Below are 27893 nucleotides of genomic sequence, written 5' to 3' on the forward strand. Positions count from 1 at the left end.
GCAGTGAACGCCCCCCCAAGTTATTGGTGTATATATTGGTGGTACGGGGCTGGTATAATATTAGTGCCCCCATGTGGTCCGAATGTGTAGCTACGGAGCCACACACGTCTCCTGACACGCATTTGCAAATCAGCACACGCATTTGCGAGTCGTCCGCGGCAGGACTGTAGCAAACGTCACCTGTAAGAACACAGCCAATCAAAAGGTCCCGTTTTTACAGGTCGCCCATCTACGGATTTTTGTCCGCATTTAACCATGTGTATGTGCCAACAAATCATTGTACACATTTGCTGATATTTGTCATATATCTGTGACTTCAATCATGCATTGTAGATTGTTGTGACACATTTGTGACTGTGGTTATAGTTTCAGATTCTTGTTACGTATTTTTGGATTGAAGTATTTGCCACAATAAAGACCACATGTATAAAATGCAAAATTTTGGAGGGAATTCTCGCTTACGGCCATACTACCCTGAGAACGCCCGATCTCGTCCGATCTCGGAAGCTAAGCAGGGTCGGGCCTGGTTAGTACTTGGATGGGAGACCGCCTGGGAATACCAGGTGCTGTAAGCTTTTGCACCGCAAAAAATAAATAAATAAAAATAACTTTGACAAATGTAAGCAAGTATGCGAGCTGCTTTTTTATAAATTTCCACATATTCGCCTGACAGGCTGAGAGCACAAAATGCCAACATTCAGCGTCCTCTGCCTTTGGGTGTTGCTACAGTCTCGCCGTGGACGACTCGCAAATGCGTGTGGCAATTTGCAAATGCGTGTCTGGAGACTTGACTGTGGCTCCGGAGCCACACATTGACCAAAAGGGTACCCTCGGAGTCTACAGGTGTAGCAGACATATGACCCGATGCAGTCCGGTTGGGTTGGTGCAGTGAGTGTTTACTAAATAAAAAGTTAATGAATCAATTTTAAAAAATGGTGTTTACTGAATGCAATAAAGGGAAGTATAGTTAATGTCGCAATTAGCAGGTGTGGAGAAGCTTCATTCATTTTTTTTAGCTTCACTGGTTATATCATTGGTTCTTATTTTATTAGTTCCACTTTATTCTTCCATTTATTCCAATTTAATTTAAATAATGTCAAATAAATGGTACATGACCATGGGTGGATAGCAGTGAACGCCCCCCCAAGTTATTGGTGTATATATTGGTGGTACGGGGCTGGTATAATATTAGTGCCCCCATGTGGTCCGAATGTGTAGCTACGGAGCCACACACGTCTCCTGACACGCATTTGCAAATCAGCACACGCATTTGCGAGTCGTCCGCGGCAGGACTGTAGCAAACGTCACCTGTAAGAACACAGCCAATCAAAAGGTCCCGTTTTTACAGGTCGCCCATCTACGGATTTTTGTCCGCATTTAACCATGTGTATGTGCCAACAAATCATTGTACACATTTGCTGATATTTGTCATATATCTGTGACTTCAATCATGCATTGTAGATTGTTGTGACACATTTGTGACTGTGGTTATAGTTTCAGATTCTAGTTACGTATTTTTGGATTGAAGTATTTGCCACAATAAAGACCACATGTATAAAATGCAAAATTTTGGAGGGAATTCTCGCTTACGGCCATACTACCCTGAGAACGCCCGATCTCGTCCGATCTCGGAAGCTAAGCAGGGTCGGGCCTGGTTAGTACTTGGATGGGAGACCGCCTGGGAATACCAGGTGCTGTAAGCTTTTGCACCGCAAAAAATAAATAAATAAAAATAACTTTGACAAATGTAAGCAAGTATGCGAGCTGCTTTTTTATAAATTTCCACATATTCGCCTGACAGGCTGAGAGCACAAAATGCCAACATTCGGCGTCCTCTGCCTTTGGGTGTTGCTACAGTCTCGCCGTGGACGACTCGCAAATGCGTGTGGCAATTTGCAAATGCGTGTCTGGAGACTTGACTGTGGCTCCGGAGCCACACATTGACCAAAAGGGTACCCTCGGAGTCTACAGGTGTAGCAGACATATGACCCGATGCAGTCCGGTTGGGTTGGTGCAGTGAGTGTTTACTAAATAAAAAGTTAATGAATCAATTTTAAAAAATGGTGTTTACTGAATGCAATAAAGGGAAGTATAGTTAATGTGGCAATTAGCAGGTGTGGAGAAGCTTCATTCATTTTTTTTAGCTTCACTGGTTATATCATTGGTTCTTATTTTATTAGTTCCACTTTATTCTTCCATTTATTCCAATTTAATTTAAATAATGTCAAATAAATGGTACATGACCATGGGTGGATAGCAGTGAACGCCCCCCCAAGTTATTGGTGTATATATTGGTGGTACGGGGCTGGTATAATATTAGTGCCCCCATGTGGTCCGAATGTGTAGCTACGGAGCCACACACGTCTCCTGACACGCATTTGCAAATCAGCACACGCATTTGCGAGTCGTCCGCGGCAGGACTGTAGCAAACGTCACCTGTAAGAACACAGCCAATCAAAAGGTCCCGTTTTTACAGGTCGCCCATCTACGGATTTTTGTCCGCATTTAACCATGTGTATGTGCCAACAAATCATTGTACACATTTGCTGATATTTGTCATATATCTGTGACTTCAATCATGCATTGTAGATTGTTGTGACACATTTGTGACTGTGGTTATAGTTTCAGATTCTAGTTACGTATTTTTGGATTGAAGTATTTGCCACAATAAAGACCACATGTATAAAATGCAAAATTTTGGAGGGAATTCTCGCTTACGGCCATACTACCCTGAGAACGCCCGATCTCGTCCGATCTCGGAAGCTAAGCAGGGTCGGGCCTGGTTAGTACTTGGATGGGAGACCGCCTGGGAATACCAGGTGCTGTAAGCTTTTGCACCGCAAAAAATAAATAAATAAAAATAACTTTGACAAATGTAAGCAAGTATGCGAGCTGCTTTTTTATAAATTTCCACATATTCGCCTGACAGGCTGAGAGCACAAAATGCCAACATTCAGCGTCCTCTGCCTTTGGGTGTTGCTACAGTCTCGCCGTGGACGACTCGCAAATGCGTGTGGCAATTTGCAAATGCGTGTCTGGAGACTTGACTGTGGCTCCGGAGCCACACATTGACCAAAAGGGTACCCTCGGAGTCTACAGGTGTAGCAGACATATGACCCGATGCAGTCCGGTTGGGTTGGTGCAGTGAGTGTTTACTAAATAAAAAGTTAATGAATCAATTTTAAAAAATGGTGTTTACTGAATGCAATAAAGGGAAGTATAGTTAATGTCGCAATTAGCAGGTGTGGAGAAGCTTCATTCATTTTTTTTAGCTTCACTGGTTATATCATTGGTTCTTATTTTATTAGTTCCACTTTATTCTTCCATTTATTCCAATTTAATTTAAATAATGTCAAATAAATGGTACATGACCATGGGTGGATAGCAGTGAACGCCCCCCCAAGTTATTGGTGTATATATTGGTGGTACGGGGCTGGTATAATATTAGTGCCCCCATGTGGTCCGAATGTGTAGCTACGGAGCCACACACGTCTCCTGACACGCATTTGCAAATCAGCACACGCATTTGCGAGTCGTACGCGGCAGGACTGTAGCAAACGTCACCTGTAAGAACACAGCCAATCAAAAGGTCCCGTTTTTACAGGTCGCCCATCTACGGATTTTTGTCCGCATTTAACCATGTGTATGTGCCAACAAATCATTGTACACATTTGCTGATATTTGTCATATATCTGTGACTTCAATCATGCATTGTAGATTGTTGTGACACATTTGTGACTGTGGTTATAGTTTCAGATTCTTGTTACGTATTTTTGGATTGAAGTATTTGCCACAATAAAGACCACATGTATAAAATGCAAAATTTTGGAGGGAATTCTCGCTTACGGCCATACTACCCTGAGAACGCCCGATCTCGTCCGATCTCGGAAGCTAAGCAGGGTCGGGCCTGGTTAGTACTTGGATGGGAGACCGCCTGGGAATACCAGGTGCTGTAAGCTTTTGCACCGCAAAAAATAAATAAATAAAAATAACTTTGACAAATGTAAGCAAGTATGCGAGCTGCTTTTTTATAAATTTCCACATATTCGCCTGACAGGCTGAGAGCACAAAATGCCAACATTCAGCGTCCTCTGCCTTTGGGTGTTGCTACAGTCTCGCCGTGGACGACTCGCAAATGCGTGTGGCAATTTGCAAATGCGTGTCTGGAGACTTGACTGTGGCTCCGGAGCCACACATTGACCAAAAGGGTACCCTCGGAGTCTACAGGTGTAGCAGACATATGACCCGATGCAGTCCGGTTGGGTTGGTGCAGTGAGTGTTTACTAAATAAAAAGTTAATGAATCAATTTTAAAAAATGGTGTTTACTGAATGCAATAAAGGGAAGTATAGTTAATGTGGCAATTAGCAGGTGTGGAGAAGCTTCATTCATTTTTTTTAGCTTCACTGGTTATATCATTGGTTCTTATTTTATTAGTTCCACTTTATTCTTCCATTTATTCCAATTTAATTTAAATAATGTCAAATAAATGGTACATGACCATGGGTGGATAGCAGTGAACGCCCCCCCAAGTTATTGGTGTATATATTGGTGGTACGGGGCTGGTATAATATTAGTGCCCCCATGTGGTCCGAATGTGTAGCTACGGAGCCACACACGTCTCCTGACACGCATTTGCAAATCAGCACACGCATTTGCGAGTCGTCCGCGGCAGGACTGTAGCAAACGTCACCTGTAAGAACACAGCCAATCAAAAGGTCCCGTTTTTACAGGTCGCCCATCTACGGATTTTTGTCCGCATTTAACCATGTGTATGTGCCAACAAATCATTGTACACATTTGCTGATATTTGTCATATATCTGTGACTTCAATCATGCATTGTAGATTGTTGTGACACATTTGTGACTGTGGTTATAGTTTCAGATTCTAGTTACGTATTTTTGGATTGAAGTATTTGCCACAATAAAGACCACATGTATAAAATGCAAAATTTTGGAGGGAATTCTCGCTTACGGCCATACTACCCTGAGAACGCCCGATCTCGTCCGATCTCGGAAGCTAAGCAGGGTCGGGCCTGGTTAGTACTTGGATGGGAGACCGCCTGGGAATACCAGGTGCTGTAAGCTTTTGCACCGCAAAAAATAAATAAATAAAAATAACTTTGACAAATGTAAGCAAGTATGCGAGCTGCTTTTTTATAAATTTCCACATATTCGCCTGACAGGCTGAGAGCACAAAATGCCAACATTCGGCGTCCTCTGCCTTTGGGTGTTGCTACAGTCTCGCCGTGGACGACTCGCAAATGCGTGTGGCAATTTGCAAATGCGTGTCTGGAGACTTGACTGTGGCTCCGGAGCCACACATTGACCAAAAGGGTACCCTCGGAGTCTACAGGTGTAGCAGACATATGACCCGATGCAGTCCGGTTGGGTTGGTGCAGTGAGTGTTTACTAAATAAAAAGTTAATGAATCAATTTTAAAAAATGGTGTTTACTGAATGCAATAAAGGGAAGTATAGTTAATGTGGCAATTAGCAGGTGTGGAGAAGCTTCATTCATTTTTTTTAGCTTCACTGGTTATATCATTGGTTCTTATTTTATTAGTTCCACTTTATTCTTCCATTTATTCCAATTTAATTTAAATAATGTCAAATAAATGGTACATGACCATGGGTGGATAGCAGTGAACGCCCCCCCAAGTTATTGGTGTATATATTGGTGGTACGGGGCTGGTATAATATTAGTGCCCCCATGTGGTCCGAATGTGTAGCTACGGAGCCACACACGTCTCCTGACACGCATTTGCAAATCAGCACACGCATTTGCGAGTCGTCCGCGGCAGGACTGTAGCAAACGTCACCTGTAAGAACACAGCCAATCAAAAGGTCCCGTTTTTACAGGTCGCCCATCTACGGATTTTTGTCCGCATTTAACCATGTGTATGTGCCAACAAATCATTGTACACATTTGCTGATATTTGTCATATATCTGTGACTTCAATCATGCATTGTAGATTGTTGTGACACATTTGTGACTGTGGTTATAGTTTCAGATTCTAGTTACGTATTTTTGGATTGAAGTATTTGCCACAATAAAGACCACATGTATAAAATGCAAAATTTTGGAGGGAATTCTCGCTTACGGCCATACTACCCTGAGAACGCCCGATCTCGTCCGATCTCGGAAGCTAAGCAGGGTCGGGCCTGGTTAGTACTTGGATGGGAGACCGCCTGGGAATACCAGGTGCTGTAAGCTTTTGCACCGCAAAAAATAAATAAATAAAAATAACTTTGACAAATGTAAGCAAGTATGCGAGCTGCTTTTTTATAAATTTCCACATATTCGCCTGACAGGCTGAGAGCACAAAATGCCAACATTCAGCGTCCTCTGCCTTTGGGTGTTGCTACAGTCTCGCCGTGGACGACTCGCAAATGCGTGTGGCAATTTGCAAATGCGTGTCTGGAGACTTGACTGTGGCTCCGGAGCCACACATTGACCAAAAGGGTACCCTCGTAGTCTACAGGTGTAGCAGACATATGACCCGATGCAGTCCGGTTGGGTTGGTGCAGTGAGTGTTTACTAAATAAAAAGTTAATGAATCAATTTTAAAAAATGGTGTTTACTGAATGCAATAAAGGGAAGTATAGTTAATGTGGCAATTAGCAGGTGTGGAGAAGCTTCATTCATTTTTTTTAGCTTCACTGGTTATATCATTGGTTCTTATTTTATTAGTTCCACTTTATTCTTCCATTTATTCCAATTTAATTTAAATAATGTCAAATAAATGGTACATGACCATGGGTGGATAGCAGTGAACGCCCCCCCAAGTTATTGGTGTATATATTGGTGGTACGGGGCTGGTATAATATTAGTGCCCCCATGTGGTCCGAATGTGTAGCTACGGAGCCACACACGTCTCCTGACACGCATTTGCAAATCAGCACACGCATTTGCGAGTCGTCCGCGGCAGGACTGTAGCAAACGTCACCTGTAAGAACACAGCCAATCAAAAGGTCCCGTTTTTACAGGTCGCCCATCTACGGATTTTTGTCCGCATTTAACCATGTGTATGTGCCAACAAATCATTGTACACATTTGCTGATATTTGTCATATATCTGTGACTTCAATCATGCATTGTAGATTGTTGTGACACATTTGTGACTGTGGTTATAGTTTCAGATTCTAGTTACGTATTTTTGGATTGAAGTATTTGCCACAATAAAGACCACATGTATAAAATGCAAAATTTTGGAGGGAATTCTCGCTTACGGCCATACTACCCTGAGAACGCCCGATCTCGTCCGATCTCGGAAGCTAAGCAGGGTCGGGCCTGGTTAGTACTTGGATGGGAGACCGCCTGGGAATACCAGGTGCTGTAAGCTTTTGCACCGCAAAAAATAAATAAATAAAAATAACTTTGACAAATGTAAGCAAGTATGCGAGCTGCTTTTTTATAAATTTCCACATATTCGCCTGACAGGCTGAGAGCACAAAATGCCAACATTCAGCGTCCTCTGCCTTTGGGTGTTGCTACAGTCTCGCCGTGGACGACTCGCAAATGCGTGTGGCAATTTGCAAATGCGTGTCTGGAGACTTGACTGTGGCTCCGGAGCCACACATTGACCAAAAGGGTACCCTCGGAGTCTACAGGTGTAGCAGACATATGACCCGATGCAGTCCGGTTGGGTTGGTGCAGTGAGTGTTTACTAAATAAAAAGTTAATGAATCAATTTTAAAAAATGGTGTTTACTGAATGCAATAAAGGGAAGTATAGTTAATGTCGCAATTAGCAGGTGTGGAGAAGCTTCATTCATTTTTTTTAGCTTCACTGGTTATATCATTGGTTCTTATTTTATTAGTTCCACTTTATTCTTCCATTTATTCCAATTTAATTTAAATAATGTCAAATAAATGGTACATGACCATGGGTGGATAGCAGTGAACGCCCCCCCAAGTTATTGGTGTATATATTGGTGGTACGGGGCTGGTATAATATTAGTGCCCCCATGTGGTCCGAATGTGTAGCTACGGAGCCACACACGTCTCCTGACACGCATTTGCAAATCAGCACACGCATTTGCGAGTCGTCCGCGGCAGGACTGTAGCAAACGTCACCTGTAAGAACACAGCCAATCAAAAGGTCCCGTTTTTACAGGTCGCCCATCTACGGATTTTTGTCCGCATTTAACCATGTGTATGTGCCAACAAATCATTGTACACATTTGCTGATATTTGTCATATATCTGTGACTTCAATCATGCATTGTAGATTGTTGTGACACATTTGTGACTGTGGTTATAGTTTCAGATTCTTGTTACGTATTTTTGGATTGAAGTATTTGCCACAATAAAGACCACATGTATAAAATGCAAAATTTTGGAGGGAATTCTCGCTTACGGCCATACTACCCTGAGAACGCCCGATCTCGTCCGATCTCGGAAGCTAAGCAGGGTCGGGCCTGGTTAGTACTTGGATGGGAGACCGCCTGGGAATACCAGGTGCTGTAAGCTTTTGCACCGCAAAAAATAAATAAATAAAAATAACTTTGACAAATGTAAGCAAGTATGCGAGCTGCTTTTTTATAAATTTCCACATATTCGCCTGACAGGCTGAGAGCACAAAATGCCAACATTCAGCGTCCTCTGCCTTTGGGTGTTGCTACAGTCTCGCCGTGGACGACTCGCAAATGCGTGTGGCAATTTGCAAATGCGTGTCTGGAGACTTGACTGTGGCTCCGGAGCCACACATTGACCAAAAGGGTACCCTCGGAGTCTACAGGTGTAGCAGACATATGACCCGATGCAGTCCGGTTGGGTTGGTGCAGTGAGTGTTTACTAAATAAAAAGTTAATGAATCAATTTTAAAAAATGGTGTTTACTGAATGCAATAAAGGGAAGTATAGTTAATGTGGCAATTAGCAGGTGTGGAGAAGCTTCATTCATTTTTTTTAGCTTCACTGGTTATATCATTGGTTCTTATTTTATTAGTTCCACTTTATTCTTCCATTTATTCCAATTTAATTTAAATAATGTCAAATAAATGGTACATGACCATGGGTGGATAGCAGTGAACGCCCCCCCAAGTTATTAGTGTATATATTGGTGGTACGGGGCTGGTATAATATTAGTGCCCCCATGTGGTCCGAATGTGTAGCTACGGAGCCACACACGTCTCCTGACACGCATTTGCAAATCAGCACACGCATTTGCGAGTCGTCCGCGGCAGGACTGTAGCAAACGTCACCTGTAAGAACACAGCCAATCAAAAGGTCCCGTTTTTACAGGTCGCCCATCTACGGATTTTTGTCCGCATTTAACCATGTGTATGTGCCAACAAATCATTGTACACATTTGCTGATATTTGTCATATATCTGTGACTTCAATCATGCATTGTAGATTGTTGTGACACATTTGTGACTGTGGTTATAGTTTCAGATTCCAGTTACGTATTTTTGGATTGAAGTATTTGCCACAATAAAGACCACATGTATAAAATGCAAAATTTTGGAGGGAATTCTCGCTTACGGCCATACTACCCTGAGAACGCCCGATCTCGTCCGATCTCGGAAGCTAAGCAGGGTCGGGCCTGGTTAGTACTTGGATGGGAGACCGCCTGGGAATACCAGGTGCTGTAAGCTTTTGCACCGCAAAAAATAAATAAATAAAAATAACTTTGACAAATGTAAGCAAGTATGCGAGCTGCTTTTTTATAAATTTCCACATATTCGCCTGACAGGCTGAGAGCACAAAATGCCAACATTCAGCGTCCTCTGCCTTTGGGTGTTGCTACAGTCTCGCCGTGGACGACTCGCAAATGCGTGTGGCAATTTGCAAATGCGTGTCTGGAGACTTGACTGTGGCTCCGGAGCCACACATTGACCAAAAGGGTACCCTCGGAGTCTACAGGTGTAGCAGACATATGACCCGATGCAGTCCGGTTGGGTTGGTGCAGTGAGTGTTTACTAAATAAAAAGTTAATGAATCAATTTTAAAAAATGGTGTTTACTGAATGCAATAAAGGGAAGTATAGTTAATGTCGCAATTAGCAGGTGTGGAGAAGCTTCATTCATTTTTTTTAGCTTCACTGGTTATATCATTGGTTCTTATTTTATTAGTTCCACTTTATTCTTCCATTTATTCCAATTTAATTTAAATAATGTCAAATAAATGGTACATGACCATGGGTGGATAGCAGTGAACGCCCCCCCAAGTTATTGGTGTATATATTGGTGGTACGGGGCTGGTATAATATTAGTGCCCCCATGTGGTCCGAATGTGTAGCTACGGAGCCACACACGTCTCCTGACACGCATTTGCAAATCAGCACACGCATTTGCGAGTCGTCCGCGGCAGGACTGTAGCAAACGTCACCTGTAAGAACACAGCCAATCAAAAGGTCCCGTTTTTACAGGTCGCCCATCTACGGATTTTTGTCCGCATTTAACCATGTGTATGTGCCAACAAATCATTGTACACATTTGCTGATATTTGTCATATATCTGTGACTTCAATCATGCATTGTAGATTGTTGTGACACATTTGTGACTGTGGTTATAGTTTCAGATTCTTGTTACGTATTTTTGGATTGAAGTATTTGCCACAATAAAGACCACATGTATAAAATGCAAAAGTTTGGAGGGAATTCTCGCTTACGGCCATACTACCCTGAGAACGCCCGATCTCGTCCGATCTCGGAAGCTAAGCAGGGTCGGGCCTGGTTAGTACTTGGATGGGAGACCGCCTGGGAATACCAGGTGCTGTAAGCTTTTGCACCGCAAAAAATAAATAAATAAAAATAACTTTGACAAATGTAAGCAAGTATGCGAGCTGCTTTTTTATAAATTTCCACATATTCGCCTGACAGGCTGAGAGCACAAAATGCCAACATTCAGCGTCCTCTGCCTTTGGGTGTTGCTACAGTCTCGCCGTGGACGACTCGCAAATGCGTGTGGCAATTTGCAAATGCGTGTCTGGAGACTTGACTGTGGCTCCGGAGCCACACATTGACCAAAAGGGTACCCTCGGAGTCTACAGGTGTAGCAGACATATGACCCGATGCAGTCCGGTTGGGTTGGTGCAGTGAGTGTTTACTAAATAAAAAGTTAATGAATCAATTTTAAAAAATGGTGTTTACTGAATGCAATAAAGGGAAGTATAGTTAATGTGGCAATTAGCAGGTGTGGAGAAGCTTCATTCATTTTTTTTAGCTTCACTGGTTATATCATTAGTTCTTATTTTATTAGTTCCACTTTATTCTTCCATTTATTCCAATTTAATTTAAATAATGTCAAATAAATGGTACATGACCATGGGTGGATAGCAGTGAACGCCCCCCCAAGTTATTAGTGTATATATTGGTGGTACGGGGCTGGTATAATATTAGTGCCCCCATGTGGTCCGAATGTGTAGCTACGGAGCCACACACGTCTCCTGACACGCATTTGCAAATCAGCACACGCATTTGCGAGTCGTCCGCGGCAGGACTGTAGCAAACGTCACCTGTAAGAACACAGCCAATCAAAAGGTCCCGTTTTTACAGGTCGCCCATCTACGGATTTTTGTCCGCATTTAACCATGTGTATATGCCAACAAATCATTGTACACATTTGCTGATATTTGTCATATATCTGTGACTTCAATCATGCATTGTAGATTGTTGTGACACATTTGTGACTGTGGTTATAGTTTCAGATTCTAGTTACGTATTTTTGGATTGAAGTATTTGCCACAATAAAGACCACATGTATAAAATGCAAAATTTTGGAGGGAATTCTCGCTTACGGCCATACTACCCTGAGAACGCCCGATCTCGTCCGATCTCGGAAGCTAAGCAGGGTCGGGCCTGGTTAGTACTTGGATGGGAGACCGCCTGGGAATACCAGGTGCTGTAAGCTTTTGCACCGCAAAAAATAAATAAATAAAAATAACTTTGACAAATGTAAGCAAGTATGCGAGCTGCTTTTTTATAAATTTCCACATATTCGCCTGACAGGCTGAGAGCACAAAATGCCAACATTCAGCGTCCTCTGCCTTTGGGTGTTGCTACAGTCTCGCCGTGGACGACTCGCAAATGCGTGTGGCAATTTGCAAATGCGTGTCTGGAGACTTGACTGTGGCTCCGGAGCCACACATTGACCAAAAGGGTACCCTCGGAGTCTACAGGTGTAGCAGACATATGACCCGATGCAGTCCGGTTGGGTTGGTGCAGTGAGTGTTTACTAAATAAAAAGTTAATGAATCAATTTTAAAAAATGGTGTTTACTGAATGCAATAAAGGGAAGTATAATTAATGTGGCAATTAGCAGGTGTGGAGAAGCTTCATTCATTTTTTTTAGCTTCACTGGTTATATCATTGGTTCTTATTTTATTAGTTCCACTTTATTCTTCCATTTATTCCAATTTAATTTAAATAATGTCAAATAAATGGTACATGACCATGGGTGGATAGCAGTGAACGCCCCCCCAAGTTATTGGTGTATATATTGGTGGTACGGGGCTGGTATAATATTAGTGCCCCCATGTGGTCCGAATGTGTAGCTACGGAGCCACACACGTCTCCTGACACGCATTTGCAAATCAGCACACGCATTTGCGAGTCGTCCGCGGCAGGACTGTAGCAAACGTCACCTGTAAGAACACAGCCAATCAAAAGGTCCCGTTTTTACAGGTCGCCCATCTACGGATTTTTGTCCGCATTTAACCATGTGTATGTGCCAACAAATCATTGTACACATTTGCTGATATTTGTCATATATCTGTGACTTCAATCATGCATTGTAGATTGTTGTGACACATTTGTGACTGTGGTTATAGTTTCAGATTCTAGTTACGTATTTTTGGATTGAAGTATTTGCCACAATAAAGACCACATGTATAAAATGCAAAATTTTGGAGGGAATTCTCGCTTACGGCCATACTACCCTGAGAACGCCCGATCTCGTCCGATCTCGGAAGCTAAGCAGGGTCGGGCCTGGTTAGTACTTGGATGGGAGACCGCCTGGGAATACCAGGTGCTGTAAGCTTTTGCACCGCAAAAAATAAATAAATAAAAATAACTTTGACAAATGTAAGCAAGTATGCGAGCTGCTTTTTTATAAATTTCCACATATTCGCCTGACAGGCTGAGAGCACAAAATGCCAACATTCAGCGTCCTCTGCCTTTGGGTGTTGCTACAGTCTCGCCGTGGACGACTCGCAAATGCGTGTGGCAATTTGCAAATGCGTGTCTGGAGACTTGACTGTGGCTCCGGAGCCACACATTGACCAAAAGGGTACCCTCGTAGTCTACAGGTGTAGCAGACATATGACCCGATGCAGTCCGGTTGGGTTGGTGCAGTGAGTGTTTACTAAATAAAAAGTTAATGAATCAATTTTAAAAAATGGTGTTTACTGAATGCAATAAAGGGAAGTATAGTTAATGTCGCAATTAGCAGGTGTGGAGAAGCTTCATTCATTTTTTTTAGCTTCACTGGTTATATCATTGGTTCTTATTTTATTAGTTCCACTTTATTCTTCCATTTATTCCAATTTAATTTAAATAATGTCAAATAAATGGTACATGACCATGGGTGGATAGCAGTGAACGCCCCCCCAAGTTATTGGTGTATATATTGGTGGTACGGGGCTGGTATAATATTAGTGCCCCCATGTGGTCCGAATGTGTAGCTACGGAGCCACACACGTCTCCTGACACGCATTTGCAAATCAGCACACGCATTTGCGAGTCGTCCGCGGCAGGACTGTAGCAAACGTCACCTGTAAGAACACAGCCAATCAAAAGGTCCCGTTTTTACAGGTCGCCCATCTACGGATTTTTGTCCGCATTTAACAATGTTTATGTGCCAACAAATCATTGTACACATTTGCTGATATTTGTCATATATCTGTGACTTCAATCATGCATTGTAGATTGTTGTGACACATATGTGACTGTGGTTATAGTTTCAGATTCTTGTTACGTATTTTTGGATAGAAGTATTTGCCACAATAAAGACCACATGTATAAAATGCAAAATTTTGGAGGGAATTCTCGCTTACGGCCATACTACCCTGAGAACGCCCGATCTCGTCCGATCTCGGAAGCTAAGCAGGGTCGGGCCTGGTTAGTACTTGGATGGGAGACCGCCTGGGAATACCAGGTGCTGTAAGCTTTTGCACCGCAAAAAATAAATAAATAAAAATAACTTTGACAAATGTAAGCAAGTATGCGAGCTGCTTTTTTATAAATTTCCACATATTCGCCTGACAGGCTGAGAGCACAAAATGCCAACATTCAGCGTCCTCTGCCTTTGGGTGTTGCTACAGTCTCGCCGTGGACGACTCGCAAATGCGTGTGGCAATTTGCAAATGCGTGTCTGGAGACTTGACTGTGGCTCCGGAGCCACACATTGACCAAAATGGTACCCTCGGAGTCTACAGGTGTAGCAGACATATGACCCGATGCAGTCCGGTTGGGTTGGTGCAGTGAGTGTTTACTAAATAAAAAGTTAATGAATCAATTTTAAAAAATGGTGTTTACTGAATGCAATAAAGGGAAGTATAGTTAATGTCGCAATTAGCAGGTGTGGAGAAGCTTCATTCATTTTTTTTAGCTTCACTGGTTATATCATTGGTTCTTATTTTATTAGTTCCACTTTATTCTTCCATTTATTCCAATTTAATTTAAATAATGTCAAATAAATGGTACATGACCATGGGTGGATAGCAGTGAACGCCCCCCCAAGTTATTGGTGTATATATTGGTGGTACGGGGCTGGTATAATATTAGTGCCCCCATGTGGTCCGAATGTGTAGCTACGGAGCCACACACGTCTCCTGACACGCATTTGCAAATCAGCACACGCATTTGCGAGTCGTCCGCGGCAGGACTGTAGCAAACGTCACCTGTAAGAACACAGCCAATCAAAAGGTCCCGTTTTTACAGGTCGCCCATCTACGGATTTTTGTCCGCATTTAACCATGTGTATGTGCCAACAAATCATTGTACACATTTGCTGATATTTGTCATATATCTGTGACTTCAATCATGCATTGTAGATTGTTGTGACACATTTGTGACTGTGGTTATAGTTTCAGATTCTAGTTACGTATTTTTGGATTGAAGTATTTGCCACAATAAAGACCACATGTATAAAATGCAAAATTTTGGAGGGAATTCTCGCTTACGGCCATACTACCCTGAGAACGCCCGATCTCGTCCGATCTCGGAAGCTAAGCAGGGTCGGGCCTGGTTAGTACTTGGATGGGAGACCGCCTGGGAATACCAGGTGCTGTAAGCTTTTGCACCGCAAAAAATAAATAAATAAAAATAACTTTGACAAATGTAAGCAAGTATGCGAGCTGCTTTTTTATAAATTTCCACATATTCGCCTGACAGGCTGAGAGCACAAAATGCCAACATTCAGCGTCCTCTGCCTTTGGGTGTTGCTACAGTCTCGCCGTGGACGACTCGCAAATGCGTGTGGCAATTTGCAAATGCGTGTCTGGAGACTTGACTGTGGCTCCGGAGCCACACATTGACCAAAAGGGTACCCTCGGAGTCTACAGGTGTAGCAGACATATGACCCGATGCAGTCCGGTTGGGTTGGTGCAGTGAGTGTTTACTAAATAAAAAGTTAATGAATCAATTTTAAAAAATGGTGTTTACTGAATGCAATAAAGGGAAGTATAGTTAATGTGGCAATTAGCAGGTGTGGAGAAGCTTCATTCATTTTTTTTAGCTTCACTGGTTATATCATTGGTTCTTATTTTATTAGTTCCACTTTATTCTTCCATTTATTCCAATTTAATTTAAATAATGTCAAATAAATGGTACATGACCATGGGTGGATAGCAGTGAACGCCCCCCCAAGTTATTGGTGTATATATTGGTGGTACGGGGCTGGTATAATATTAGTGCCCCCATGTGGTCCGAATGTGTAGCTACGGAGCCACACACGTCTCCTGACACGCATTTGCAAATCAGCACACGCATTTGCGAGTCGTCCGCGGCAGGACTGTAGCAAACGTCACCTGTAAGAACACAGCCAATCAAAAGGTCCCGTTTTTACAGGTCGCCCATCTACGGATTTTTGTCCGCATTTAACCATGTGTATGTGCCAACAAATCATTGTACACATTTGCTGATATTTGTCATATATCTGTGACTTCAATCATGCATTGTAGATTGTTGTGACACATTTGTGACTGTGGTTATAGTTTCAGATTCTAGTTACGTATTTTTGGATTGAAGTATTTGCCACAATAAAGACCACATGTATAAAATGCAAAATTTTGGAGGGAATTCTCGCTTACGGCCATACTACCCTGAGAACGCCCGATCTCGTCCGATCTCGGAAGCTAAGCAGGGTCGGGCCTGGTTAGTACTTGGATGGGAGACCGCCTGGGAATACCAGGTGCTGTAAGCTTTTGCACCGCAAAAAATAAATAAATAAAAATAACTTTGACAAATGTAAGCAAGTATGCGAGCTGCTTTTTTATAAATTTCCACATATTCGCCTGACAGGCTGAGAGCACAAAATGCCAACATTCAGCGTCCTCTGCCTTTGGGTGTTGCTACAGTCTCGCCGTGGACGACTCGCAAATGCGTGTGGCAATTTGCAAATGCGTGTCTGGAGACTTGACTGTGGCTCCGGAGCCACACATTGACCAAAAGGGTACCCTCGGAGTCTACAGGTGTAGCAGACATATGACCCGATGCAGTCCGGTTGGGTTGGTGCAGTGAGTGTTTACTAAATAAAAAGTTAATGAATCAATTTTAAAAAATGGTGTTTACTGAATGCAATAAAGGGAAGTATAGTTAATGTCGCAATTAGCAGGTGTGGAGAAGCTTCATTCATTTTTTTTAGCTTCACTGGTTATATCATTGGTTCTTATTTTATTAGTTCCACTTTATTCTTCCATTTATTCCAATTTAATTTAAATAATGTCAAATAAATGGTACATGACCATGGGTGGATAGCAGTGAACGCCCCCCCAAGTTATTGGTGTATATATTGGTGGTACGGGGCTGGTATAATATTAGTGCCCCCATGTGGTCCGAATGTGTAGCTACGGAGCCACACACGTCTCCTGACACGCATTTGCAAATCAGCACACGCATTTGCGAGTCGTCCGCGGCAGGACTGTAGCAAACGTCACCTGTAAGAACACAGCCAATCAAAAGGTCCCGTTTTTACAGGTCGCCCATCTACGGATTTTTGTCCGCATTTAACCATGTGTTTGTGCCAACAAATCATTGTACACATTTGCTGATATTTGTCATATATCTGTGACTTCAATCATGCATTGTAGATTGTTGTGACACATTTGTGACTGTGGTTATAGTTTCAGATTCTTGTTACGTATTTTTGGATTGAAGTATTTGCCACAATAAAGACCACATGTATAAAATGCAAAATTTTGGAGGGAATTCTCGCTTACGGCCATACTACCCTGAGAACGCCCGATCTCGTCCGATCTCGGAAGCTAAGCAGGGTCGGGCCTGGTTAGTACTTGGATGGGAGACCGCCTGGGAATACCAGGTGCTGTAAGCTTTTGCACCGCAAAAAATAAATAAATAAAAATAACTTTGACAAATGTAAGCAAGTATGCGAGCTGCTTTTTTATAAATTTCCACATATTCGCCTGACAGGCTGAGAGCACAAAATGCCAACATTCAGCGTCCTCTGCCTTTGGGTGTTGCTACAGTCTCGCCGTGGACGACTCGCAAATGCGTGTGGCAATTTGCAAATGCGTGTCTGGAGACTTGACTGTGGCTCCGGAGCCACACATTGACCAAAAGGGTACCCTCGGAGTCTACAGGTGTAGCAGACATATGACCCGATGCAGTCCGGTTGGGTTGGTGCAGTGAGTGTTTACTAAATAAAAAGTTAATGAATCAATTTTAAAAAATGGTGTTTACTGAATGCAATAAAGGGAAGTATAGTTAATGTCGCAATTAGCAGGTGTGGAGAAGCTTCATTCATTTTTTTTAGCTTCACTGGTTATATCATTGGTTCTTATTTTATTAGTTCCACTTTATTCTTCCATTTATTCCAATTTAATTTAAATAATGTCAAATAAATGGTACATGACCATGGGTGGATAGCAGTGAACGCCCCCCCAAGTTATTGGTGTATATATTGGTGGTACGGGGCTGGTATAATATTAGTGCCCCCATGTGGTCCGAATGTGTAGCTACGGAGCCACACACGTCTCCTGACACGCATTTGCAAATCAGCACACGCATTTGCGAGTCGTCCGCGGCAGGACTGTAGCAAACGTCACCTGTAAGAACACAGCCAATCAAAAGGTCCCGTTTTTACAGGTCGCCCATCTACGGATTTTTGTCCGCATTTAACCATGTGTATGTGCCAACAAATCATTGTACACATTTGCTGATATTTGTCATATATCTGTGACTTCAATCATGCATTGTAGATTGTTGTGACACATTTGTGACTGTGGTTATAGTTTCAGATTCTAGTTACGTATTTTTGGATTGAAGTATTTGCCACAATAAAGACCACATGTATAAAATGCAAAATTTTGGAGGGAATTCTCGCTTACGGCCATACTACCCTGAGAACGCCCGATCTCGTCCGATCTCGGAAGCTAAGCAGGGTCGGGCCTGGTTAGTACTTGGATGGGAGACCGCCTGGGAATACCAGGTGCTGTAAGCTTTTGCACCGCAAAAAATAAATAAATAAAAATAACTTTGACAAATGTAAGCAAGTATGCGAGCTGCTTTTTTATAAATTTCCACATATTCGCCTGACAGGCTGAGAGCACAAAATGCCAACATTCAGCGTCCTCTGCCTTTGGGTGTTGCTACAGTCTCGCCGTGGACGACTCGCAAATGCGTGTGGCAATTTGCAAATGCGTGTCTGGAGACTTGACTGTGGCTCCGGAGCCACACATTGACCAAAAGGGTACCCTCGGAGTCTACAGGTGTAGCAGACATATGACCCGATGCAGTCCGGTTGGGTTGGTGCAGTGAGTGTTTACTAAATAAAAAGTTAATGAATCAATTTTAAAAAATGGTGTTTACTGAATGCAATAAAGGGAAGTATAGTTAATGTCGCAATTAGCAGGTGTGGAGAAGCTTCATTCATTTTTTTTAGCTTCACTGGTTATATCATTGGTTCTTATTTTATTAGTTCCACTTTATTCTTCCATTTATTCCAATTTAATTTAAATAATGTCAAATAAATGGTACATGACCATGGGTGGATAGCAGTGAACGCCCCCCCAAGTTATTGGTGTATATATTGGTGGTACGGGGCTGGTATAATATTAGTGCCCCCATGTGGTCCGAATGTGTAGCTACGGAGCCACACACGTCTCCTGACACGCATTTGCAAATCAGCACACGCATTTGCGAGTCGTCCGCGGCAGGACTGTAGCAAACGTCACCTGTAAGAACACAGCCAATCAAAAGGTCCCGTTTTTACAGGTCGCCCATCTACGGATTTTTGTCCGCATTTAACCATGTGTATGTGCCAACAAATCATTGTACACATTTGCTGATATTTGTCATATATCTGTGACTTCAATCATGCATTGTAGATTGTTGTGACACATTTGTGACTGTGGTTATAGTTTCAGATTCTTGTTACGTATTTTTGGATTGAAGTATTTGCCACAATAAAGACCACATGTATAAAATGCAAAATGTTGGAGGGAATTCTCGCTTACGGCCATACTACCCTGAGAACGCCCGATCTCGTCCGATCTCGGAAGCTAAGCAGGGTCGGGCCTGGTTAGTACTTGGATGGGAGACCGCCTGGGAATACCAGGTGCTGTAAGCTTTTGCACCGCAAAAAATAAATAAATAAAAATAACTTTGACAAATGTAAGCAAGTATGCGAGCTGCTTTTTTATAAATTTCCACATATTCGCCTGACAGGCTGAGAGCACAAAATGCCAACATTCGGCGTCCTCTGCCTTTGGGTGTTGCTACAGTCTCGCCGTGGACGACTCGCAAATGCGTGTGGCAATTTGCAAATGCGTGTCTGGAGACTTGACTGTGGCTCCGGAGCCACACATTGACCAAAAGGGTACCCTCGGAGTCTACAGGTGTAGCAGACATATGACCCGATGCAGTCCGGTTGGGTTGGTGCAGTGAGTGTTTACTAAATAAAAAGTTAATGAATCAATTTTAAAAAATGGTGTTTACTGAATGCAATAAAGGGAAGTATAGTTAATGTGGCAATTAGCAGGTGTGGAGAAGCTTCATTCATTTTTTTTAGCTTCACTGGTTATATCATTGGTTCTTATTTTATTAGTTCCACTTTATTCTTCCATTTATTCCAATTTAATTTAAATAATGTCAAATAAATGGTACATGACCATGGGTGGATAGCAGTGAACGCCCCCCCAAGTTATTGGTGTATATATTGGTGGTACGGGGCTGGTATAATATTAGTGCCCCCATGTGGTCCGAATGTGTAGCTACGGAGCCACACACGTCTCCTGACACGCATTTGCAAATCAGCACACGCATTTGCGAGTCGTCCGCGGCAGGACTGTAGCAAACGTCACCTGTAAGAACACAGCCAATCAAAAGGTCCCGTTTTTACAGGTCGCCCATCTACGGATTTTTGTCCGCATTTAACCATGTGTATGTGCCAACAAATCATTGTACACATTTGCTGATATTTGTCATATATCTGTGACTTCAATCATGCATTGTAGATTGTTGTGACACATTTGTGACTGTGGTTATAGTTTCAGATTCTAGTTACGTATTTTTGGATTGAAGTATTTGCCACAATAAAGACCACATGTATAAAATGCAAAATTTTGGAGGGAATTCTCGCTTACGGCCATACTACCCTGAGAACGCCCGATCTCGTCCGATCTCGGAAGCTAAGCAGGGTCGGGCCTGGTTAGTACTTGGATGGGAGACCGCCTGGGAATACCAGGTGCTGTAAGCTTTTGCACCGCAAAAAATAAATAAATAAAAATAACTTTGACAAATGTAAGCAAGTATGCGAGCTGCTTTTTTATAAATTTCCACATATTCGCCTGACAGGCTGAGAGCACAAAATGCCAACATTCAGCGTCCTCTGCCTTTGGGTGTTGCTACAGTCTCGCCGTGGACGACTCGCAAATGCGTGTGGCAATTTGCAAATGCGTGTCTGGAGACTTGACTGTGGCTCCGGAGCCACACATTGACCAAAAGGGTACCCTCGGAGTCTACAGGTGTAGCAGACATATGACCCGATGCAGTCCGGTTGGGTTGGTGCAGTGAGTGTTTACTAAATAAAAAGTTAATGAATCAATTTTAAAAAATGGTGTTTACTGAATGCAATAAAGGGAAGTATAGTTAATGTCGCAATTAGCAGGTGTGGAGAAGCTTCATTCATTTTTTTTAGCTTCACTGGTTATATCATTGGTTCTTATTTTATTAGTTCCACTTTATTCTTCCATTTATTCCAATTTAATTTAAATAATGTCAAATAAATGGTACATGACCATGGGTGGATAGCAGTGAACGCCCCCCCAAGTTATTGGTGTATATATTGGTGGTACGGGGCTGGTATAATATTAGTGCCCCCATGTGGTCCGAATGTGTAGCTACGGAGCCACACACGTCTCCTGACACGCATTTGCAAATCAGCACACGCATTTGCGAGTCGTCCGCGGCAGGACTGTAGCAAACGTCACCTGTAAGAACACAGCCAATCAAAAGGTCCCGTTTTTACAGGTCGCCCATCTACGGATTTTTGTCCGCATTTAACCATGTGTATGTGCCAACAAATCATTGTACACATTTGCTGATATTTGTCATATATCTGTGACTTCAATCATGCATTGTAGATTGTTGTGACACATTTGTGACTGTGGTTATAGTTTCAGATTCTTGTTACGTATTTTTGGATTGAAGTATTTGCCACAATAAAGACCACATGTATAAAATGCAAAATTTTGGAGGGAATTCTCGCTTACGGCCATACTACCCTGAGAACGCCCGATCTCGTCCGATCTCGGAAGCTAAGCAGGGTCGGGCCTGGTTAGTACTTGGATGGGAGACCGCCTGGGAATACCAGGTGCTGTAAGCTTTTGCACCGCAAAAAATAAATAAATAAAAATAACTTTGACAAATGTAAGCAAGTATGCGAGCTGCTTTTTTATAAATTTCCACATATTCGCCTGACAGGCTGAGAGCACAAAATGCCAACATTCAGCGTCCTCTGCCTTTGGGTGTTGCTACAGTCTCGCCGTGGACGACTCGCAAATGCGTGTGGCAATTTGCAAATGCGTGTCTGGAGACTTGACTGTGGCTCCGGAGCCACACATTGACCAAAAGGGTACCCTCGGAGTCTACAGGTGTAGCAGACATATGACCCGATGCAGTCCGGTTGGGTTGGTGCAGTGAGTGTTTACTAAATAAAAAGTTAATGAATCAATTTTAAAAAATGGTGTTTACTGAATGCAATAAAGGGAAGTATAGTTAATGTGGCAATTAGCAGGTGTGGAGAAGCTTCATTCATTTTTTTTAGCTTCACTGGTTATATCATTGGTTCTTATTTTATTAGTTCCACTTTATTCTTCCATTTATTCCAATTTAATTTAAATAATGTCAAATAAATGGTACATGACCATGGGTGGATAGCAGTGAACGCCCCCCCAAGTTATTGGTGTATATATTGGTGGTACGGGGCTGGTATAATATTAGTGCCCCCATGTGGTCCGAATGTGTAGCTACGGAGCCACACACGTCTCCTGACACGCATTTGCAAATCAGCACACGCATTTGCGAGTCGTCCGCGGCAGGACTGTAGCAAACGTCACCTGTAAGAACACAGCCAATCAAAAGGTCCCGTTTTTACAGGTCGCCCATCTACGGATTTTTGTCCGCATTTAACCATGTGTATGTGCCAACAAATCATTGTACACATTTGCTGATATTTGTCATATATCTGTGACTTCAATCATGCATTGTAGATTGTTGTGACACATTTGTGACTGTGGTTATAGTTTCAGATTCTAGTTACGTATTTTTGGATTGAAGTATTTGCCACAATAAAGACCACATGTATAAAATGCAAAATTTTGGAGGGAATTCTCGCTTACGGCCATACTACCCTGAGAACGCCCGATCTCGTCCGATCTCGGAAGCTAAGCAGGGTCGGGCCTGGTTAGTACTTGGATGGGAGACCGCCTGGGAATACCAGGTGCTGTAAGCTTTTGCACCGCAAAAAATAAATAAATAAAAATAACTTTGACAAATGTAAGCAAGTATGCGAGCTGCTTTTTTATAAATTTCCACATATTCGCCTGACAGGCTGAGAGCACAAAATGCCAACATTCGGCGTCCTCTGCCTTTGGGTGTTGCTACAGTCTCGCCGTGGACGACTCGCAAATGCGTGTGGCAATTTGCAAATGCGTGTCTGGAGACTTGACTGTGGCTCCGGAGCCACACATTGACCAAAAGGGTACCCTCGGAGTCTACAGGTGTAGCAGACATATGACCCGATGCAGTCCGGTTGGGTTGGTGCAGTGAGTGTTTACTAAATAAAAAGTTAATGAATCAATTTTAAAAAATGGTGTTTACTGAATGCAATAAAGGGAAGTATAGTTAATGTGGCAATTAGCAGGTGTGGAGAAGCTTCATTCATTTTTTTTAGCTTCACTGGTTATATCATTGGTTCTTATTTTATTAGTTCCACTTTATTCTTCCATTTATTCCAATTTAATTTAAATAATGTCAAATAAATGGTACATGACCATGGGTGGATAGCAGTGAACGCCCCCCCAAGTTATTGGTGTATATATTGGTGGTACGGGGCTGGTATAATATTAGTGCCCCCATGTGGTCCGAATGTGTAGCTACGGAGCCACACACGTCTCCTGACACGCATTTGCAAATCAGCACACGCATTTGCGAGTCGTCCGCGGCAGGACTGTAGCAAACGTCACCTGTAAGAACACAGCCAATCAAAAGGTCCCGTTTTTACAGGTCGCCCATCTACGGATTTTTGTCCGCATTTAACCATGTGTATGTGCCAACAAATCATTGTACACATTTGCTGATATTTGTCATATATCTGTGACTTCAATCATGCATTGTAGATTGTTGTGACACATTTGTGACTGTGGTTATAGTTTCAGATTCTAGTTACGTATTTTTGGATTGAAGTATTTGCCACAATAAAGACCACATGTATAAAATGCAAAATTTTGGAGGGAATTCTCGCTTACGGCCATACTACCCTGAGAACGCCCGATCTCGTCCGATCTCGGAAGCTAAGCAGGGTCGGGCCTGGTTAGTACTTGGATGGGAGACCGCCTGGGAATACCAGGTGCTGTAAGCTTTTGCACCGCAAAAAATAAATAAATAAAAATAACTTTGACAAATGTAAGCAAGTATGCGAGCTGCTTTTTTATAAATTTCCACATATTCGCCTGACAGGCTGAGAGCACAAAATGCCAACATTCAGCGTCCTCTGCCTTTGGGTGTTGCTACAGTCTCGCCGTGGACGACTCGCAAATGCGTGTGGCAATTTGCAAATGCGTGTCTGGAGACTTGACTGTGGCTCCGGAGCCACACATTGACCAAAAGGGTACCCTCGTAGTCTACAGGTGTAGCAGACATATGACCCGATGCAGTCCGGTTGGGTTGGTGCAGTGAGTGTTTACTAAATAAAAAGTTAATGAATCAATTTTAAAAAATGGTGTTTACTGAATGCAATAAAGGGAAGTATAGTTAATGTGGCAATTAGCAGGTGTGGAGAAGCTTCATTCATTTTTTTTAGCTTCACTGGTTATATCATTGGTTCTTATTTTATTAGTTCCACTTTATTCTTCCATTTATTCCAATTTAATTTAAATAATGTCAAATAAATGGTACATGACCATGGGTGGATAGCAGTGAACGCCCCCCCAAGTTATTGGTGTATATATTGGTGGTACGGGGCTGGTATAATATTAGTGCCCCCATGTGGTCCGAATGTGTAGCTACGGAGCCACACACGTCTCCTGACACGCATTTGCAAATCAGCACACGCATTTGCGAGTCGTCCGCGGCAGGACTGTAGCAAACGTCACCTGTAAGAACACAGCCAATCAAAAGGTCCCGTTTTTACAGGTCGCCCATCTACGGATTTTTGTCCGCATTTAACCATGTGTATGTGCCAACAAATCATTGTACACATTTGCTGATATTTGTCATATATCTGTGACTTCAATCATGCATTGTAGATTGTTGTGACACATTTGTGACTGTGGTTATAGTTTCAGATTCTAGTTACGTATTTTTGGATTGAAGTATTTGCCACAATAAAGACCACATGTATAAAATGCAAAATTTTGGAGGGAATTCTCGCTTACGGCCATACTACCCTGAGAACGCCCGATCTCGTCCGATCTCGGAAGCTAAGCAGGGTCGGGCCTGGTTAGTACTTGGATGGGAGACCGCCTGGGAATACCAGGTGCTGTAAGCTTTTGCACCGCAAAAAATAAATAAATAAAAATAACTTTGACAAATGTAAGCAAGTATGCGAGCTGCTTTTTTATAAATTTCCACATATTCGCCTGACAGGCTGAGAGCACAAAATGCCAACATTCAGCGTCCTCTGCCTTTGGGTGTTGCTACAGTCTCGCCGTGGACGACTCGCAAATGCGTGTGGCAATTTGCAAATGCGTGTCTGGAGACTTGACTGTGGCTCCGGAGCCACACATTGACCAAAAGGGTACCCTCGGAGTCTACAGGTGTAGCAGACATATGACCCGATGCAGTCCGGTTGGGTTGGTGCAGTGAGTGTTTACTAAATAAAAAGTTAATGAATCAATTTTAAAAAATGGTGTTTACTGAATGCAATAAAGGGAAGTATAGTTAATGTCGCAATTAGCAGGTGTGGAGAAGCTTCATTCATTTTTTTTAGCTTCACTGGTTATATCATTGGTTCTTATTTTATTAGTTCCACTTTATTCTTCCATTTATTCCAATTTAATTTAAATAATGTCAAATAAATGGTACATGACCATGGGTGGATAGCAGTGAACGCCCCCCCAAGTTATTGGTGTATATATTGGTGGTACGGGGCTGGTATAATATTAGTGCCCCCATGTGGTCCGAATGTGTAGCTACGGAGCCACACACGTCTCCTGACACGCATTTGCAAATCAGCACACGCATTTGCGAGTCGTCCGCGGCAGGACTGTAGCAAACGTCACCTGTAAGAACACAGCCAATCAAAAGGTCCCGTTTTTACAGGTCGCCCATCTACGGATTTTTGTCCGCATTTAACCATGTGTATGTGCCAACAAATCATTGTACACATTTGCTGATATTTGTCATATATCTGTGACTTCAATCATGCATTGTAGATTGTTGTGACACATTTGTGACTGTGGTTATAGTTTCAGATTCTTGTTACGTATTTTTGGATTGAAGTATTTGCCACAATAAAGACCACATGTATAAAATGCAAAATTTTGGAGGGAATTCTCGCTTACGGCCATACTACCCTGAGAACGCCCGATCTCGTCCGATCTCGGAAGCTAAGCAGGGTCGGGCCTGGTTAGTACTTGGATGGGAGACCGCCTGGGAATACCAGGTGCTGTAAGCTTTTGCACCGCAAAAAATAAATAAATAAAAATAACTTTGACAAATGTAAGCAAGTATGCGAGCTGCTTTTTTATAAATTTCCACATATTCGCCTGACAGGCTGAGAGCACAAAATGCCAACATTCAGCGTCCTCTGCCTTTGGGTGTTGCTACAGTCTCGCCGTGGACGACTCGCAAATGCGTGTGGCAATTTGCAAATGCGTGTCTGGAGACTTGACTGTGGCTCCGGAGCCACACATTGACCAAAAGGGTACCCTCGGAGTCTACAGGTGTAGCAGACATATGACCCGATGCAGTCCGGTTGGGTTGGTGCAGTGAGTGTTTACTAAATAAAAAGTTAATGAATCAATTTTAAAAAATGGTGTTTACTGAATGCAATAAAGGGAAGTATAGTTAATGTGGCAATTAGCAGGTGTGGAGAAGCTTCATTCATTTTTTTTAGCTTCACTGGTTATATCATTGGTTCTTATTTTATTAGTTCCACTTTATTCTTCCATTTATTCCAATTTAATTTAAATAATGTCAAATAAATGGTACATGACCATGGGTGGATAGCAGTGAACGCCCCCCCAAGTTATTAGTGTATATATTGGTGGTACGGGGCTGGTATAATATTAGTGCCCCCATGTGGTCCGAATGTGTAGCTACGGAGCCACACACGTCTCCTGACACGCATTTGCAAATCAGCACACGCATTTGCGAGTCGTCCGCGGCAGGACTGTAGCAAACGTCACCTGTAAGAACACAGCCAATCAAAAGGTCCCGTTTTTACAGGTCGCCCATCTACGGATTTTTGTCCGCATTTAACCATGTGTATGTGCCAACAAATCATTGTACACATTTGCTGATATTTGTCATATATCTGTGACTTCAATCATGCATTGTAGATTGTTGTGACACATTTGTGACTGTGGTTATAGTTTCAGATTCTAGTTACGTATTTTTGGATTGAAGTATTTGCCACAATAAAGACCACATGTATAAAATGCAAAATTTTGGAGGGAATTCTCGCTTACGGCCATACTACCCTGAGAACGCCCGATCTCGTCCGATCTCGGAAGCTAAGCAGGGTCGGGCCTGGTTAGTACTTGGATGGGAGACCGCCTGGGAATACCAGGTGCTGTAAGCTTTTGCACCGCAAAAAATAAATAAATAAAAATAACTTTGACAAATGTAAGCAAGTATGCGAGCTGCTTTTTTATAAATTTCCACATATTCGCCTGACAGGCTGAGAGCACAAAATGCCAACATTCAGCGTCCTCTGCCTTTGGGTGTTGCTACAGTCTCGCCGTGGACGACTCGCAAATGCGTGTGGCAATTTGCAAATGCGTGTCTGGAGACTTGACTGTGGCTCCGGAGCCACACATTGACCAAA

The 27893-nt window shown here is 42.6% G+C and overlaps 25 non-coding genes across 25 annotated transcripts; all 25 read left to right on the forward strand.

Moving 5' to 3' along the window:
• The first annotated feature begins 456 nt into the window (after positions 1 to 456).
• LOC148336091 (5S ribosomal RNA) lies at positions 457 to 575 on the forward strand. The gene has a single exon (XR_015843507.1). It is a non-coding gene; the product is annotated as a 5S ribosomal RNA (ribosomal RNA).
• Positions 576 to 1584: 1009 nt separating this feature from the next.
• LOC148336092 (5S ribosomal RNA) lies at positions 1585 to 1703 on the forward strand. The gene has a single exon (XR_015843508.1). It is a non-coding gene; the product is annotated as a 5S ribosomal RNA (ribosomal RNA).
• Positions 1704 to 2712: 1009 nt separating this feature from the next.
• LOC148336093 (5S ribosomal RNA) lies at positions 2713 to 2831 on the forward strand. The gene has a single exon (XR_015843509.1). It is a non-coding gene; the product is annotated as a 5S ribosomal RNA (ribosomal RNA).
• A 1009-nt stretch (positions 2832 to 3840) lies between these two features.
• On the forward strand, positions 3841 to 3959 carry LOC148336094 (5S ribosomal RNA). Its single transcript, XR_015843511.1, has one exon. It is a non-coding gene; the product is annotated as a 5S ribosomal RNA (ribosomal RNA).
• Positions 3960 to 4968: 1009 nt separating this feature from the next.
• Positions 4969 to 5087, forward strand: LOC148336095 (5S ribosomal RNA). The gene has a single exon (XR_015843512.1). It is a non-coding gene; the product is annotated as a 5S ribosomal RNA (ribosomal RNA).
• Positions 5088 to 6096: 1009 nt separating this feature from the next.
• LOC148336096 (5S ribosomal RNA) lies at positions 6097 to 6215 on the forward strand. The gene has a single exon (XR_015843513.1). It is a non-coding gene; the product is annotated as a 5S ribosomal RNA (ribosomal RNA).
• Positions 6216 to 7224: 1009 nt separating this feature from the next.
• LOC148336097 (5S ribosomal RNA) lies at positions 7225 to 7343 on the forward strand. Its single transcript, XR_015843514.1, has one exon. It is a non-coding gene; the product is annotated as a 5S ribosomal RNA (ribosomal RNA).
• A 1009-nt stretch (positions 7344 to 8352) lies between these two features.
• LOC148336098 (5S ribosomal RNA) lies at positions 8353 to 8471 on the forward strand. Its single transcript, XR_015843515.1, has one exon. It is a non-coding gene; the product is annotated as a 5S ribosomal RNA (ribosomal RNA).
• Positions 8472 to 9480: 1009 nt separating this feature from the next.
• Positions 9481 to 9599, forward strand: LOC148336099 (5S ribosomal RNA). Its single transcript, XR_015843516.1, has one exon. It is a non-coding gene; the product is annotated as a 5S ribosomal RNA (ribosomal RNA).
• Positions 9600 to 10608: 1009 nt separating this feature from the next.
• Positions 10609 to 10727, forward strand: LOC148336100 (5S ribosomal RNA). Its single transcript, XR_015843517.1, has one exon. It is a non-coding gene; the product is annotated as a 5S ribosomal RNA (ribosomal RNA).
• Positions 10728 to 11736: 1009 nt separating this feature from the next.
• LOC148336101 (5S ribosomal RNA) lies at positions 11737 to 11855 on the forward strand. Its single transcript, XR_015843518.1, has one exon. It is a non-coding gene; the product is annotated as a 5S ribosomal RNA (ribosomal RNA).
• Positions 11856 to 12864: 1009 nt separating this feature from the next.
• Positions 12865 to 12983, forward strand: LOC148336102 (5S ribosomal RNA). The gene has a single exon (XR_015843519.1). It is a non-coding gene; the product is annotated as a 5S ribosomal RNA (ribosomal RNA).
• Positions 12984 to 13992: 1009 nt separating this feature from the next.
• On the forward strand, positions 13993 to 14111 carry LOC148336103 (5S ribosomal RNA). Its single transcript, XR_015843520.1, has one exon. It is a non-coding gene; the product is annotated as a 5S ribosomal RNA (ribosomal RNA).
• A 1009-nt stretch (positions 14112 to 15120) lies between these two features.
• On the forward strand, positions 15121 to 15239 carry LOC148336104 (5S ribosomal RNA). Its single transcript, XR_015843522.1, has one exon. It is a non-coding gene; the product is annotated as a 5S ribosomal RNA (ribosomal RNA).
• A 1009-nt stretch (positions 15240 to 16248) lies between these two features.
• On the forward strand, positions 16249 to 16367 carry LOC148336105 (5S ribosomal RNA). The gene has a single exon (XR_015843523.1). It is a non-coding gene; the product is annotated as a 5S ribosomal RNA (ribosomal RNA).
• A 1009-nt stretch (positions 16368 to 17376) lies between these two features.
• On the forward strand, positions 17377 to 17495 carry LOC148336106 (5S ribosomal RNA). The gene has a single exon (XR_015843524.1). It is a non-coding gene; the product is annotated as a 5S ribosomal RNA (ribosomal RNA).
• Positions 17496 to 18504: 1009 nt separating this feature from the next.
• On the forward strand, positions 18505 to 18623 carry LOC148336107 (5S ribosomal RNA). The gene has a single exon (XR_015843525.1). It is a non-coding gene; the product is annotated as a 5S ribosomal RNA (ribosomal RNA).
• Positions 18624 to 19632: 1009 nt separating this feature from the next.
• LOC148336108 (5S ribosomal RNA) lies at positions 19633 to 19751 on the forward strand. The gene has a single exon (XR_015843526.1). It is a non-coding gene; the product is annotated as a 5S ribosomal RNA (ribosomal RNA).
• Positions 19752 to 20760: 1009 nt separating this feature from the next.
• LOC148336109 (5S ribosomal RNA) lies at positions 20761 to 20879 on the forward strand. The gene has a single exon (XR_015843527.1). It is a non-coding gene; the product is annotated as a 5S ribosomal RNA (ribosomal RNA).
• A 1009-nt stretch (positions 20880 to 21888) lies between these two features.
• Positions 21889 to 22007, forward strand: LOC148336110 (5S ribosomal RNA). Its single transcript, XR_015843528.1, has one exon. It is a non-coding gene; the product is annotated as a 5S ribosomal RNA (ribosomal RNA).
• A 1009-nt stretch (positions 22008 to 23016) lies between these two features.
• LOC148336111 (5S ribosomal RNA) lies at positions 23017 to 23135 on the forward strand. The gene has a single exon (XR_015843529.1). It is a non-coding gene; the product is annotated as a 5S ribosomal RNA (ribosomal RNA).
• Positions 23136 to 24144: 1009 nt separating this feature from the next.
• On the forward strand, positions 24145 to 24263 carry LOC148336112 (5S ribosomal RNA). The gene has a single exon (XR_015843530.1). It is a non-coding gene; the product is annotated as a 5S ribosomal RNA (ribosomal RNA).
• Positions 24264 to 25272: 1009 nt separating this feature from the next.
• LOC148336113 (5S ribosomal RNA) lies at positions 25273 to 25391 on the forward strand. The gene has a single exon (XR_015843531.1). It is a non-coding gene; the product is annotated as a 5S ribosomal RNA (ribosomal RNA).
• A 1009-nt stretch (positions 25392 to 26400) lies between these two features.
• Positions 26401 to 26519, forward strand: LOC148336114 (5S ribosomal RNA). Its single transcript, XR_015843533.1, has one exon. It is a non-coding gene; the product is annotated as a 5S ribosomal RNA (ribosomal RNA).
• Positions 26520 to 27528: 1009 nt separating this feature from the next.
• LOC148336115 (5S ribosomal RNA) lies at positions 27529 to 27647 on the forward strand. Its single transcript, XR_015843534.1, has one exon. It is a non-coding gene; the product is annotated as a 5S ribosomal RNA (ribosomal RNA).
• The last annotated feature ends 246 nt before the right edge of the window (positions 27648 to 27893 follow it).

Source organism: Idiotropiscis lumnitzeri, chromosome 5, assembly GCF_059441095.1.
Source record: "Idiotropiscis lumnitzeri isolate Australia: NSW breed Sydney's pygmy pipehorse chromosome 5, RoL_Ilum_1.0, whole genome shotgun sequence".
Taxonomy (NCBI): domain Eukaryota; kingdom Metazoa; phylum Chordata; class Actinopteri; order Syngnathiformes; family Syngnathidae; genus Idiotropiscis; species Idiotropiscis lumnitzeri.